This window comes from Chamaea fasciata, unplaced genomic scaffold (genome assembly GCF_029207755.1).
Source record: "Chamaea fasciata isolate MVZ Bird 193981 ecotype frontalis unplaced genomic scaffold, bChaFas1.0.hap1 SCAF_10, whole genome shotgun sequence".
Taxonomy (NCBI): Eukaryota; Metazoa; Chordata; class Aves; order Passeriformes; family Sylviidae; genus Chamaea; species Chamaea fasciata.
The window spans coordinates 20710907-20726749 of NW_027094095.1; the positions used below are offsets into that span (position 1 = coordinate 20710907).

A 15843-nucleotide genomic window follows, 5' to 3' on the forward strand; every position below is an offset into this window, starting at 1 on the left:
GCAGAGCTGGCTGAGTTACCAGCAATGCCAGCTTTGCAGATTTAATCAAATCCATGGCTTTTCCTGCTGTCCCTGGGAACTTTCTGACCCTCATTTGAGGCACAGGCTGAAAGTCAAGACTCATGGAAATTAAAGACAGAATCCCCATTGACTTCAGCAGGATTGCAATCAGCCAAATAAATGAATGGCTGTTCACTCACAGACAAAACACAGACCAGTCTGTGTGTCTGTCACTACAGCAGAGCCATGGAAGGAATAAAGCTGGCAAAATACAGACTTAAATTTAGTGGAGATTAGAAAACCTTCATTAAATGTGAGGAAAAATGCAGAAATTATTGTGGAATTAATCTGATGGTAACTGAAGTATTTAAGTACCTAGGGGAAAAAAAGAAGATTGAAGACAAGTTGTGTCTGTGCTGAAAAACACAGCAAAACTGTACTGAAAACATACCCTGATTTATGTCCATGAGCTGTTTGTCCTGGAACCAAGGTGAGGAATGCACTGGTGCTGTAAAAATTAAGTGTATCACTATAGTGTATTCAAAGTGTTAAACAATACTTATAACCCGGTAAGGCTAATACTAAGCAGAAACAGTTTCAATTTGATTTTAAAGCAGAGGTTTTTTCTATTACTTACTTGAGCAACATCTTTTGCAGACAATGGCAGCTCAGCAGCACTGGGCTCTTGCAAAAGGGCAGTCTCTGTAAGTTTAGGAATCTTGCACAAAAGTGGTTTCCTTTCTTTTCCTTTTTTTTTTTTTTTCTTTTTTTTTCTCAAGAAAGAACTGAGAAATGAGGGAAGTGAGTAAAATTATTAACATTAGCAGATTGTTTGCTTTTATATAAACAGCCTCGGGGGATTAGATGACATGCAGTATTCAAACAAGCAGATTCGGTTTCATAATAAATGAGCTTTTAAATTATTCTGACATATTCAATCACACAAACAAGTTATTCCCAATTCATAAAAACTTGTCCAAGTTTCTTCAATTTGTTTGCTTTACATCAGCAAACAACCATACTCCTCAGAAAACTTACTTGCTTTTGTCCTGAGTCTTGTTATCTCATTTTCATTTACGTGAGCCAATCCTATCCTTAGGATTTAGAGATTTATAAACATTTCATGGTAATCTTGATAATGTATTTGTGATGTATTGAATCCAGTCCTAATGAAGGTTTGTTTTAAAGAAATGTAAACAAGAGGGACTTGTTCTCATCTAATGCAATTTGGCAGCAGAGTCTCCTACAGAGAGGAAATGAGCTGTCCCACGTTTAGTGTCCTGGTCTGGAACTCAGAAATTCCTGATTTCCTCTGTTCTGCTGTAGACTTCCTGAATGACCTTAAATAAATTTCTCTCTACTTCTGATCCCCCTGTATAAAACGAAATAATAATACCTGTTTCCTGGTTAACAGATGAAGGAAAATTAAACACAGCTGAAAAGCGCTCAGTGTCTATCCGCCCAGTTTGTGTGTTTGCTCCATAATGGAAATCCAATCTTGAGAGACACAGATATTGTTCCATTCTAGAGTTTGGTCCGTGTCCATGTATGACGAGTTTTTTGGGATGTTTTTAACATTTCTAATCCCAGCTTCAAAGTCTTTGTGTGTGTTAGATCTGTTAGCCATGTACCAAAGGCTGTACATATGGTTACTGCCAATGCAGTTCACACTTACAGTGGAAAGGGATGACTCAGACCAATGGTCAATATTCCAATTGACCCAGGCTGGAAGGGACTTTAAGGATCGTCTGATCCAACCTTTCTTGGCAAAAATACAATGTAGACAAGATGGCCTAGCACCCTGTCCCGTTAAATGATAAATTATCCAAATTTAATTAAAAGTCCTAGGTAATTATTTATATTGCTTACCTTTTAAGCTCTTACCTAATTTAGATAACAGGTAATTGGAAAAAGTAGGAAGATAGAAAATAAAAAATCTACTCACAAGAGAATAGTTATGATAGAATGGTTAAATTATTTTCTTGACATTTTGTGAAAAACAATATTTGGACCAGTTAAAGAAAAAACACTGGAAATGTATTGGAAAAAATATCATGTGTTTGTTCCCACTGTATCATGTTTGACCTCCTATTCAGGATTTTACTTTTGTCTAACAGTGAAAATAAGAAATAAAACAGAGACTGATAGACTTCATTGAGTTACAGTAGCATAACCACAGGGAAAAAATAAATAAACTAATCATGTAATTTACTTTGAGGATAGGAAGTTTGAGAAGTAGGACTGAGGAAATCATGACTAAGGAAGAGGTGATAAATTGGTATTACTACATTGCCTTGCCGGTGTATACTAATCCTAATCTTATCACTTTTAGAGAAAGGAGCTCAGTCCAATCCTTGCTATCTTTTGTAAAAAGAACAATAAAATTTTAGGTAGAACTAATGATAGTGAAGATTGTTGGCAACTGATAACCAGAGAACAATAATCAAATGGAGGCCATTATGCTGCACTCATATCCCAAATCTTGTTGGCATTATCATTATAAGATCAATTTATTGACAGGAGGGAGAAAACACCACAATTTCACCAAATAACTGACCCAACTTTTTCCCAATCATTTCTTTTCCTTGATTCTCTTTACATAATGATATCTCATCTACAAAGACTTAGAGAAAGTCATATATACAATACATGTAAAGTGAGGTAAAATTACATATGGTAAGCCAGGCTTTCTTAGGTATTTTGGTTTTTTTTTCCCCAGTGTACCTGGGTTTGGAGGCAACAATAACAGCAAAACATGGAGAAAAATTATCAAGCTCCTAAGACAATTTTTTTCTCTGTAGTAACTCACAATATAAAGCTTAGGTGGGCTACTTTGCAGGCCGTTTTGGAGGAGAAAAGTTGTAGTTCCCTCTTACCACACCTCCACTGTAAATGTCACAGCACCATTTTGTAGCAAAACTTTGGCAATAGGAAGGCAGATGGACAGTGGATAATGCTGCATCAGGACCTCTTATCTTACAAACCAAGCATATTCACAGCTTGAGTTGGAGCTGTGAAACCAAGGCTTACTAGAGTTTAGCTCTGCACCCAGATTAGCAAACCCATCAGCAGTGCCAGTGCTGTGCCCATGGTCTGAGGACACAGTGCCTGCAAACATTTCTCTTTGATTATCAAACCAGCACCACTAACACACCTGCTTAGAGAAATTTGATTTCCTTACAGTATAAGATTCTTTTAGCTGTCTAGTTTCTCCTTCTTTCATTTACAAAAGCTTTCCCAGAAAGTGCAGCTTCTCACTGATTCACTATTTTCCACAGAACTCAGTTTTGTTTTCTTTCAGTGACATTCCTTGCTCTGCTTGCTGTTAAGAAAACCTCAGTGTGATCCCACATGCTGAACTTGCAGACGGACATAAGTAGGTCTGACAGGAACTCTTCCAAAGTGTAATTGAGACTGCTGCGTCTTTCAGTTTAGCCTTTTCAAAGACATGCAGCACTGAGTTTAAAAAAATAAAAAAAGAAGTTGCTAATTTACCAAAAGTGACCCCTGGATTGACCCTAATTACACATCTAGCCTACCTAAAACACACCTTTTAACTTTACTCCACATTCTTTACCTCATTCTTCACGTGAGCTACTCTTGGCAACTGTGTTTCACCTAATCAAAGCTGTGTTTACTGGATAACTGCTTTAACATCTTTCCTGTGGCAACAATGCAAAATAACAGTAGTTGTACGTGTTTAATTTGGTGATCAACATATTAAATGACAGCTTGAAATAACAAAGTCCTTGAGGACAAAGGGAAAGAAGAGAGGGAGAGTACCTTCATAGACATCACCCAAGTGAGCTATTTCCATTTCTCCAATGTCACAGCAGACTAAGAAAATTATAGTTACTTAATTTGTGCTTGGACAAACAAGAATGGAATTTTTTTAATTCTTATTTTCCATCTGAGAGTCAAACACTACTGACGTAGATGCAGCAGAAACCACAGCTTTTACTTGGCTCTACAGGAGAGGCAACATGAGTCTTCAGTCACACCTCAGACTTCTTTCTGCAGCAAAATACAGCCAAAGCCCTTGTTCATCTCTCTAAACCCTGTTGTGTTGGGTAGTTTCTAACAGCATTACTTCCATTTCTATTCTGTACTACATTATTGTAAGACAAACATGAAAAATTATTTCCCTGTCTTTCATGCGGTCTCCTTCTCCACATTGTCTTTTACCTTCACTAGAGACGTAGCTGATCTGGAGACCCCAGCTGACTATTTTAAAGCTCATACTGTCTGGAAATTGTAATTCTGTTGATGACTTAAAGTATGAAGTCCTGATACAGAAAAAAACAATTTTTAACAAGTTTAAAACCTGTCATTATGTCCTGATCTAAACCAGCTGCTCACACGATATAGTGACAAGTGAACACTATCCTGAAACAGAACGTGTGCATCACCTATGGCTCTATTTCTATACCCACCCAAAGGAAACCATGAATCCCCAGATAATATGACCTTCAAGAGATTCAATATTAATTCAGTTTGAATTCAAGTTTGTCATAAAGAAAGAAATACATCTAAAACAGCAAACTACCCTGTCTTCTCTATCCTGGTTGTTTCTCTGAGCCTGCTTTGATTTTGATCACATTGATTTCACATTGATTTTCAGGTTCAACTAAAGGCATAATCCTACTGAGGTCCTCTGCAGCTGGTGGTAAAACAGAAAACACGCAAATAATTTTTTTGTTGTTCAGTAGCCAACAGGAAAAAAAGCCCAAAACCAACAACAACCAAAAAGAACAAGTTATTGGTTATTGTTTTGGGTCTCTCCCAAACTGAAATGTTTCCACATACACAGTCAATTAAGACAGATCATTTGAGATTAAACAAAACATTTCATTCAAAGAGAAATAAATCAGACATACTTAGCAATACCAGCCAGAGTCAGAAAGCTTTATGAAAAAAAAAAAAAACCTTTGTGTGCTTTCCTCTGTGTACCAGAGGTGGTGATCATGTGGCTCTCGGGTCACAGAAGACCCACAGGCAGCCCAGGGATCATTCCCATGCCAGGCCTGGCTACGTAAAGCAGCAGGGCTGGGTTTTGTGGGAATGTGCTGGCTGTGCCCTCTGAAGCCTTCTCTAGAAGAAAGGAGCCAGCTTCAGCCAACACTCTTTGCTTGGGTCAGTGACAAGTGACATGTTCAGCCTCAGGGAGCTGTTGTCACCTCATGCCTGTGACCTTCTTCTCAGAGTTTCTTCTTCTCAGCTTTTGAGTTACAGCACTTTGCTCCTTGATAAGTGAAATAAGGAACACCACTCACAAATGTCACCTTTTTCTGTGGGAAAATCATCCAAAATATGGGTTACTCGGGCATTAACTCTGCCCTGCACACTCCAAGAAGAAATTCCACTCATCCCATGAGTAGACCAGAGCAGTAGATTGGGACATCATGGGAGCAAACCCTGGTTAGCATATATCCCAGGGCATATTCTCATCCTGTATTGCCTGAAGTACTATACTTTGAGAAGCAAAATATTTACCTAAAAAATAGGTCAAAGAAAAAGGTTTAAAGAAAAATTCATGTGTGTCCTGAATTCCTTTGGGGTTTAGTGTGGACCAGTGTGATAGTCCAGATTTTCTCAGAAGTTATTTAAATTTCTAAATAATTTCGTGCTTTTGCTTTTTTCGGGAAAAAAAATCTGTTCATGTTGTATCTCCTCCTGGAAAAACAAACAATCTTTTAGCTTTAGGATAATTATGAGAATGACCCTCTTCCTATGCAGCTTTTTCTTGAAAGGACAAGCCTTGAATTTTAACATATAAATTAATTACCACATCGACAAAAAGTAACACACTTAGTAAGACCAGTAAAGAAGCCACCATCCACATGAAGGGTACATGCATGAGCATCTTTTTTCCAGCATGATAAAGGATACCATTCTTTACTGGTCACTTCTTTTAAAAGTACTTTCAACAGCCAAGTTTTGTCAAACTGTTGAATTTAATAAAAACAGAGGATACTGCATTTTCAAAGTTCACTTAATGCTTGAAGTGAAATGCAGATGTTTAACTCGCCACAAGCATCAATATTTTGTTTATTTAACAAAGAGGTTAAGGAATTTATGTGCCTCTTCTAGAGCCACATCACACGCTGCTTTCAACCCTCCTGGCTTATAAATTTGGGTAGCACTGACTGCACCGCAGTAATTGCAAGGAGGACTGGGAAGTTGCAGGCCTGGGAACAAAACAAGGTGTGCCTTCACAGCTGTAGGCAGCAGCTGCCTAAATAAAACACAGCAGGGATATGAAGGAAAGAATCTGAATTTCTGCAAGAGGTTAAACACAATTAATTCACTTTTCCACCCTCAGGAAGAAAATCCAGTAGCAATTTAGAGTTGTATAACTAGAATTATCTAATATCAGGGTAAGCCAAAAGTCACAAAGAAAAGATTAAGGCTTTTGAGCGCAGGCAAATTTTCCATTACATTTCAGCTGTTGAAGTCTTTTTGACCCTTTTCTCCTGTAGCTTTTCTCTTAAAATTTTATATAGGAAAAAGCAAGGCCTACACCCCCTGCTTCCTTTGGACAACTTGCTTCTGTTCAGAAGACAGCAGTGAATCACATATCATGAAATGGCTGACTTAAGCCTGGAACCTTGAGCTACCAAAAAATAAATAGTAAGCCAAAGAAAATGTTAGTGGGATTTTCATCATTTAAAAGAAGCGATGGCCCCTGATCAGGACAGCCTTCAGCCACCCGGAGTATTTCTGCAGTGAGGTACCTCACTGGTTGAATAGCAGGGCATCAGTCCTGCTGAAATGTATGAAAAACCTTAATATGTGAAAATGTCACTTCACAAGAGTGAGGATCGGTCACCAGGATTGTGTCCCTAATTCATATTCACCCTACAAAGCAGTAACCTCACACAGCTACACCAGCAAGTGAATGCACTCTGGAACACTACAAGCTTTTGTGTTGGCTTTGTACATAATGGAAATGTTGCTTAAGAGTTGTTGAGCAATCTCCTGCAAGGAAATTTGTAATTATGAGAAACCTTTTCCTAAGGGATTTTCTGTTTTGAAAGATGTTATGCACTATGATTTGTGAGGTGTTTGAACTTGAAAATCCTTGGGGCTGGGAGTAAAGGCTCTTTGTTTGAAAACTTGGTTATTTGAGGGTTTGTTGTTTGAGAACTTTTCTGCACTGCAATCAGCCCAATAAACAGTTAATTCCCCATTTTCCGCCCAAACTCTCTTTGTAGCTTCTGTTTTGTTATCACCTCCCTGACTGCTCTGATAATCCAAACCTAGCATAAGGTGCAAATTAGTACATTGCACAATTTGAGGCCCTTTTGGCATGCCACCAGACAGCAGCTGATTCAGACAAAAATGGAGTCACTGGGGACCTTTTCCTTGACCTCATAGGGCTGCAGGAAGGCCTGAGAAGACCAAGTCATTAATCTGGTCATTTCCGTTGTGAATGTCACCGCGGAAGTCGAAGCACACAGATATTAAGGTTACACACCTTAAAATCATGGCAGGTTCACTCTGAAAGGGTAAGGAAATTTGTCTCTTTCTGGTTGTCTCTCCAGTTCCTTGTGTTTTGGGACATTAATTCTTTATTGGGGGTCTGGTTGGGTCTTTTTGCCGCTACAGGCTGAAGTCCCATCTGGGAATTGTCCAACATGAAAACATTTAAACAAAAGATATTTCTTCTTGGTCTGGCAAGTTCTTCATCTCAATATGGTTCATTCTCTGCTTTTTTTTCTTAAGTTAAAACAATTTGAGAGGTAAAAAATACTCTGCAGTTTTTTATTAATCACTTCATTTCCAATAGGAAATAGAATCCATAGGATCTTTCCTTTCTGATAACACAGCAGAGTTCATAAAACCTTAAATAAACTGTTTCTTGTCTGTTTGGTAGAAAAAATATTGGATTGCTGCCATCTTTTGGTTATGCTCTAAGATAACTGCTGTCAATTAGATGTTGTTTTTCTAAACCAAACACAGTAACGAAGTATTCTAAAGACATTTGTGACTTTGTGGTAACAAAGTGAATTCTCTAGATAAATACAGGAACATTTTCTCTGTCGTCACTAAAGTTTCAGAAGCAACTTTAGTGTATTTGGATAAGGATCTGTGGGAAGGCCTGCTTGAGGCAACAGAATTTCAGGATGCTTGAAAATAGAACATTTTAGATTTTTTTTCTACTTACAGACTAATCATTAAATAACTTGTGATTTTTGGTTTTTGAATTTCATTCCTTGCTCTGAGAAGTTATTTTATATTTCACCACGGCCATGAATATACATAGCTGTATTTTCTGGAGTCCTTACCAATATTTCCATATAATGTTTGGGATTTAATATGCCCTCACAGACCTGAATTATCAGAAGTTTTGAATAATGATTTCTCTGATCTATCCAAATTAAATGGCAATACATGGATATAGTTAAAGACTAGAGAGCAAGTAAGCACATGCTCCCCTTTGGTTTTGCCTTTACGTCAGCTGATGAGCGATGACTAAAACTGCAGACTTCCATCACTGCTCCAGCTTCCTCAGACTGTAAATACATTCACAGCTGTTTTATTTAGGAGATCAGAACACAATGAATGCAAGGAATACAGCTGACAAATAATTTAGCGGCTGAATTTCAGGCAAGATAAATAGCTCACAAATTATCATGCCAGCTGGAATGTTTCAGAAAGTGTTCAGGAAGACGTACACAAACTACTTCTCTTAATTTCAGTGAGAAATCAAGATGAGAGCCTCCTACTTCTTGGCAGTTGCTTGATAAACAGCAGAACAGATAAAAAAAAATTGCAATGAAGCTGTGGTTTCTTGAGATTGTGTGTAATTCCTCTAGTCCACACTATCTGCAGCTGGAATTTCACAATGTAGGGATAGAACACATTTGTCATACTCAAGGTGTGGAATATTTCCCACTTAGCCTTTAGCAATATCTAGTCCATCATGCACCCAGCAGACGGCTCTGGTTAACCCAGAAAGATGTGTACAGACCCCAGACTGAGTTCAGGAACAACATGGTTTAGGGAAAATTAATTTTGGTATTATTGTGTTAACTACCTGCTACCCCCACTGGGAGGACTTGTCAGTTTTCCAGATCTCCACAGTACAAAAGGACTGCCTGGGGCTCCCATGCACATCCCAGATCTGTACAAAACAAACAGAAAAAACCAAAGAGCAGTATGCAAATACACAACATTTTCCTTCTCAATATCTCCCATATTCATATCCTCTAGACCTAGTAAAGCTCTAGACACACTGGCACTACTGCATGTGACAGTGCTTTTTTGTTCTACTGCTACTCTTGGCTTTGCTGCCAGTGACTGATCTAATATTATCTGCTTAGGTGGCATATAAGCACTAGTTCAGCTCCTTCCCCACCTACTTTTCTCCCTCTGCATTAGAATTCACAGGTTCCCTTGAAGACTTTGGCTCATTTGTCTGTATTTATAACAGAGGAAATACAAGTGTCCATCTGTTATATGTATTCTGGACAAGATTTTCTCTTGCAAAAGAGATTTGAACCTGTTTTGTTTAAGTTTCCTCTAGAAAGGAAGTCCAAAGCAAGCACAACTTTGACTCTTTGTAGATTGGAATACTGGAGTTTCAGCTGTACTCTTTCCACTGACATGATACACAGAAGAAGCAGCTTCCGAATTTAACCCAACCAGAAACAGCTGCAGAGCAAAACTGCTCCTGATGGTTGGTGGCTCAAAATTAAAATGAAAATGGAAATTACTCCATCTATGGCCCCCAGAGCACTTAGGGTTTCTGAAAACCTTTCCCTATATGAAATGTGTTCTGAGAGTAAAGCACAAGCCATGCTACAAAATCACAGTGATATACAATGCTGTAGGAACAAAAAAATTTCCAGGAAAGAAATGCATTATGCAAACTTCAGAGTTCTTTCTGACCACAAGTGAAAGCCCACATTTTTCCTGGTGACAGCAGTGTTATACATCTGTACTTACAGAAAAGTTTAAGAAACAACTGTCAAATGTGACTGACATTGAAGCAAACACCTCCAAATAGAGGGGGTGGGAGGGAGGAGAGCAGAGGAACATCAAAACATCTGTAACTGTTGGAAGTACCAAAAAACCCCAGTTCTATATCCCCCAGAAACATATGTCAGGTCTCAGCTAATAGGAAAATGACAGAAAATGGAGTCTGGGAGGACCAAAAGGAGTAGTTTAGACCTATACTCTGTTTGCCAGCTCCATACTGACCCATAGCACAAATAGCTGCTTCCTAAAGATGTCCCAGTCAAGTTCTGAGCTTGCTAATTCGAATATATTTTAAACTGAACTATTGAGCAATAAAGAGCAGAATTACAGTCTACCTTTACCAAGCAGTTCTAGTTTTTTCAAACCTCCATCTTTTAAATGTTGAAGGCTTGCCAACTTCTGGAAACCAGTTATATCAGAAAAAAATAGGAATGATGCCCCATGAGTGCTAGTGAGCACCACATGCAGCCCTGTCGCAGAATCAAAGTTGTTCCTTTCATCAGCTTGAGTGAACAGAGAGTTTTTAACATGTTAATAGAAACATACTGAAAAACTCAAAATATTGCAGCAAACACCACAGTTTCTAAAGGATGTCATCAATATGGCATTACAAGAGTACAAAAAAAGGAAGAAAATTAAGAAATACAACTGCAAAACAAACAACAAAGAAACATGGAAGAAAATTACTGCCAGGGGATGAAGCATTTTGTATTAAAGGATCGTATTTGTTCCCACTTGCTTCTGAGCAAATCAAGGTCTTCTGTGCTCCTTTGCAGTGGCGCCTACAGAACTGTGATGCATTTGCCAGAATCAGGCTCCTTGGAGCTCTTCAGTGTCTTGGGTGGGAACACAGCTCAGCAGAAGGCAGAGGGGGATCAGGGACCTGACCAAGCGTCCTGCGTTCCAGCAGTCCAAGGATCTGAGCAATCCTTGGCTAAGCTTCATCTCACACGAAAGGCTGCAGCAGCCTCTGGAGCAGAACACAGGCAGTCAGAAACACCATGGTTTGTCATTACTGCTGAGGATTATCACACATCTTCCCAAAGCACATGAGGCGCTACCTCTCTCTGTCTGCACTGTGTAGCAGACCTTGCTGGTAATGCACCGTGAAAGGGAACTGCTCTGAAAACAGAACATTGCACAACAACATTCCACTCCTGTGGCACTGATAGGGTGCCAATTATGTATCATTAATATTGTGTTTGGATAGCAAATCAGGCAGACTCAGCTACAATAACACAGCTTGTTTTACTAAGTCTTTGTGTAAATAAAACTTTTGTACTCTTCATATTCCATACTTATTGCTTCTCCCTGTGGGCCTGATTCCGCTTTTCCTCTACTCTGTAAAAACCAGTTCCGTAAGTTTTTCATTAGTTTCACAATGTATATTTCACAACATAAAATAGTCACAAGTTTGACCTTTCTCCAGCCATTTTCTGCTGAAGGTCTCTCATCCTCTGCAAGATACATCCATTTGTTCATCACTTTCCTTGAAGGCTGCATAAAACTGACAGAGATCATATGTCATTTACTTCTGAATATGCAAAATCCTTCCCCAGCTCCTAGAAGCACTGCCATGACACACCACGGATCCAGAAGGATTAGTGGTGCTGTTGTCTGTCAAGGTGCAAGTGGAGTCCAAAGTCAAAGCAAGATGAAGATACATGATATCCCAACCAATTTGCAACTGAAGAATTAGACATCAATGGGAAAATAATCTAAGTAAATTTAAATTATGAAGTCATTCACTAGGAACTATTATCAAACCAAGAACTTTCTCATACATTGCTAAAAAATCAACAGGCACGGATATCTAATGTCTGTACTGACCATTTACCCCAAACCTGGACTGAGCAACAAGCATAGCTGGCTTTTTGGAGGGGCTACCTGCAGGTCAGTAAGCTGGATCAGCCAACAAGCACAGGAAATATCTTTTGACCATGAAACCTGCCTGCACAGATTTCAGTGAGTAGCATCTACAGACAGTTTAGAATTATTCTTGCAGAATTCCAAAAGGCAACAAGGAACACAGTGTAAAGAAATCTAATATCAACTGACTCTAATCACAGAGTGAGCACACGCAATAACCATGAAGAACTGGTGACTACAGATATTTCAAAAATGTTTTTTAAGCAGACATAGGAGAAATAAACAAACATTGGAGAAAGAGTTGGCCTTTGTCTTACAACAGAGTGTTGCTGAACATGTCCCCACCTGGTGATTTGGTAACTGCTGTGGCAAGAGGTGATCAACTTCTCACTGCATGGGCACTGCTTGCCAAAGGGAGAGTTTGCTTTAAGGAGTTTAATGATGGAAATGCTGGAGACTGACCACAAAGCACACAGTAAAATCCTTCAGCACAAGCCTAAACTCACAATTGCAAACCAAGTGACCACTCTAGGGAGTGAATGGGACTTGGCAAGAGTAACAGTTATAGCTGTGATCTAAAATTAGACCCCAGGCAGGCTCTGCTTTGTATCAAGAATCGTTTGTTCTGTTTTTTCCACTGACAAAAATTGACACATAAGCATTGGGTTGAGTTTGCTCGATCGACTCCCAAATCTCATGATATGCAAAAAATTGGAAAAATCACATTAAATCAAAAGAATTTAAGAGCTATATTGAGGTATGTCCAATACAGCCTTGGATGTACTGTTCAAGCAGGAACATGGGGATTCATCCTGCCTAAATATGATTAATGAACAGTAATGGAATCTCAAATAAAACAGCCAATAGACTAAGTTGGTCAGACTCAATGGAGATGAGTCCAGAAAAGAAAGAGATGAAGAAAATAAATGTCATAATCTTTAGAATACCAAATTCCAGATCACTGTGCATCAGTTCAGATTTAGCATTACACAGGTAAAAGGTAAAGTTACTTTAAGACCTATTTCCTTCTGCATGTTTCTGTCTCAAACACTTCCCCCTGTCCCAACCACCAAATCTCAAGGTTTTTTCTTTCAAACTAGTCCATATAATTAATTTTCAAATAATTTTCCATATAATTTTTTTAACTTCTCTTTACCACTAACCAGACTTTGATTTCTATTTTTCTTCCATGCATTACAAAAAAGTTATATCATGCCACCTGTAAGGCAGTAAACAACTCCTGGATCAAATGCAACTTGAAAAGAAATCAAAAAACTTCATTCCCTATTAGAATTAAACTTTTGGAAGAAATAATCTTTCCTGAGAATATTTTGCATTGTGAGTCAAGTCTTTAGTTTTCAGTCAAAGACCTTAAATGTGTGACTCTCTTCAAGTCAAGTTTATATCAAGCGAGAATCTTGCATCATATTCAGGTGCACTTTGATACATGTTTTGTCTAGACAGCAATACTGGCAGAGGGCATGTGATGATTCTTTATTTCACTAATGCCATGTCAGGCATGGAGACTGTCTTCTGGACAGCTGTTCACACTCCTAGAGCAATTACAACAATTCATAATGAGCAAAAAATTTATCTGTTTCAAACTCTCCTTAGTGCAATTTGGCAGTTAGGAAATATTGCCAGATCATTTCAGGGATTTCAGATAGACAGATCTAATTCTGGGTTGCTGTTGGAGATTTCAGCATACCCCATGCTCAGATGTTGTATTCCTAGCAGAGATGATCAAAAGATTCCATTTGAAAATATTATATTTCTGCATTTCATAATCTAAACCATATTAAAGTGGAATATATGTTTTATACAGAATTTGATTGACATGGTTGTTTGAAGTAGAGTAAATACTCATACATCTTTCAAAATCTTTTCATAAACAAAGAAGAAAATTACTGTTCCTAACTACAGGATGAAAAATGAGATAGAAATGATGAAGTAAAATAACAGAAAGGTTACATTTAAAAGCATCTAAAAAGAAGACAGAAGAAAGTTTTAGGAGCCATTTATGGCTACTGGATGGCAAAGCATAGGGTATATTGGTAATTATTGCAGAGCAATTTTCTCCTGTGAATACTCACCTGTATGCTACAGGAGTTAGGCTTGTTTCCTGGCGCACCATCCTGAGATATATCCTGAGCAGATATAAAAAAATCTTCCATCTAAAGTTTAGTCAAAAGCATGTTGAGTTTGCCTCCCGTGTCACAAAATTTATTCCAGGAGTCTACAGGGTACTGGAGAAGTCTGTTCTTTAAATACCTTTTAATTTTGTTTGACAAACACAATCCTCCTGCAGTGATGTGTTGTAACACACAAGTACAACTAGTGAAGCAGAAGGAGACTCTTGTCATTAGGAAACATGGAAAAAAAGTTCAGCTGAAAAAAAATACTCAGACAGCATGTCAAAACTCATATTCAAACAAAAAATAAGACCAAGGAACAGAAAAGGTTAAAATGAAGTCAAAATCTAGCAAGAAAATTCAGCATCTCTACCTTCAGGACATGTGTTAAATATATATGAAAATCAAATGCATTTTTTTAACGACTATATTAACTGTATGTGGGGAGTTTTTAAGTTGTTTTGTGTTTTTTGGGGGAGTGAAACATTTGTAAACAAAAATCCCAGACTCGGCAAAAAGATCCATCTGGATCCCATGCTGCCCAAAGCTGGATGCTCATGGCTGTGCAGGTTTACACAGAACAGAAGACTGTGCCAGACAGCAACTGTATCCCTGCATTGTCCTTCTCAAATTAGACATTTGCTTCCAATCACAGTTGTCAAGCTGTAATAAAGACAGAAAAATAAGAGCTTTTAAACCATGCAGTATGGCCACGTAAGAATTTTCTTTTACCTACAGAACCTTGCCTTCAGATCCTCCCATGTAAGGAAAACGAACCAGGACACCAGGAGATTTTAGTGGCCTCTCAGAATAACCAGTTCTGTAATTTTTCTACCACACAAGTTAATTTCTAAATTTGTGCCTGTATTCCCCAAGTTGTAACACCCTCACATGACATTTGTGACTGACCTGATGGGTCTTTGTGTTATTTAGACTTGATCAACAGAGAAAAGGAACAAGCTCCATCAATATGCAAGGACAGGATGCAGCACTGAATGGAGCTCTTTCATGGCCATGAAGAAGTAAAAATAAAGGAAATTATAGCTTCAAACTGAGCTGCACTTTTTCTTCACATATCTCTTGTAACGAGAACACGTGTAGCTTGGAGACCTTGGCATTGTCATGCTCTAGGAAGAATGAAAAAGGCACAAAATTATGTAAAAGGAATTAAAATATTGGGTGCAAGACTGAGAAAAATCCTGTTAATATTTCCTCAGAAAGGCGCTTGTGGCAGAGGAGAAGTCAGACTCCAGTTAATTTGCTTTGCTTCTTGTTGTTCACTTCCATGGCTTGCAATTGCAGAAAGATTCAATCTAGTGGACACACATCCTAAAATATGCAACTTCTCACAGCGTCCTTACTACAGCCACCTGAGGAATAAGCAACAATTTCCTTGAACGTGGAACAATTGTAAATTAACATATAGTAGCCAAGCACAGCAGTAACACAGTAATAGCTATCTATTTCCCCATCCCAGTTAATGAATTCCTGAGGGCAAGCAAAATAGCTTACAGCTGATGGAGTTCTGAAGGCTGAATGTGAATCATCCCCTGCCTCGTCAGCATCCTGACTCATCTTTATTGTGCACAAAACAATGTTATTTATTTATTGCCCATCTCTGTAGCACATGGTGCCAGTTTACAACCAGTGTGCTGGCAGGCAGACCTCTACAGCACAGGCTCCAGCCCATGTCAGATAGATTTTAGATGTCATTGTTGTTAGCATCAGCTTTCTTTTGCTTTGCTTTGTCTTCTCCCTCTGCTGCTGTCACTCTGGCAGTTGCAGTAAGTGGCTGAATTTGTCACTGCTTTCCCATTGTTGAGGATTCTGGATGAAGTCAGTAATGATGCAGAAGTGG

General features: G+C 38.5%; 1 protein-coding gene across 4 annotated transcripts in view; it reads right to left on the reverse strand.

Moving 5' to 3' along the window:
• PTGFR (prostaglandin F receptor) overlaps positions 1–14025 on the reverse strand; it is a 48561-nt gene extending 34536 nt beyond the window's left edge. For 2 of the 4 annotated variants that reach the window (XM_066192581.1, XM_066192576.1), the window contains exons 1-3: positions 13947–14025; positions 638–785; positions 452–508 (exon numbers count right to left, since the gene is read on the reverse strand). The gene's annotated coding sequence lies outside the window, so the exon portion shown is untranslated. Of the gene's footprint in view, positions 1–451; positions 509–637; positions 1159–9040; positions 9128–13946 lie in introns of those variants that run through there. The other 2 variants (XM_066192577.1, XM_066192578.1) reach the window with 2 other exon arrangements.
• Between the last annotated feature and the right edge of the window lie 1818 nt (positions 14026–15843).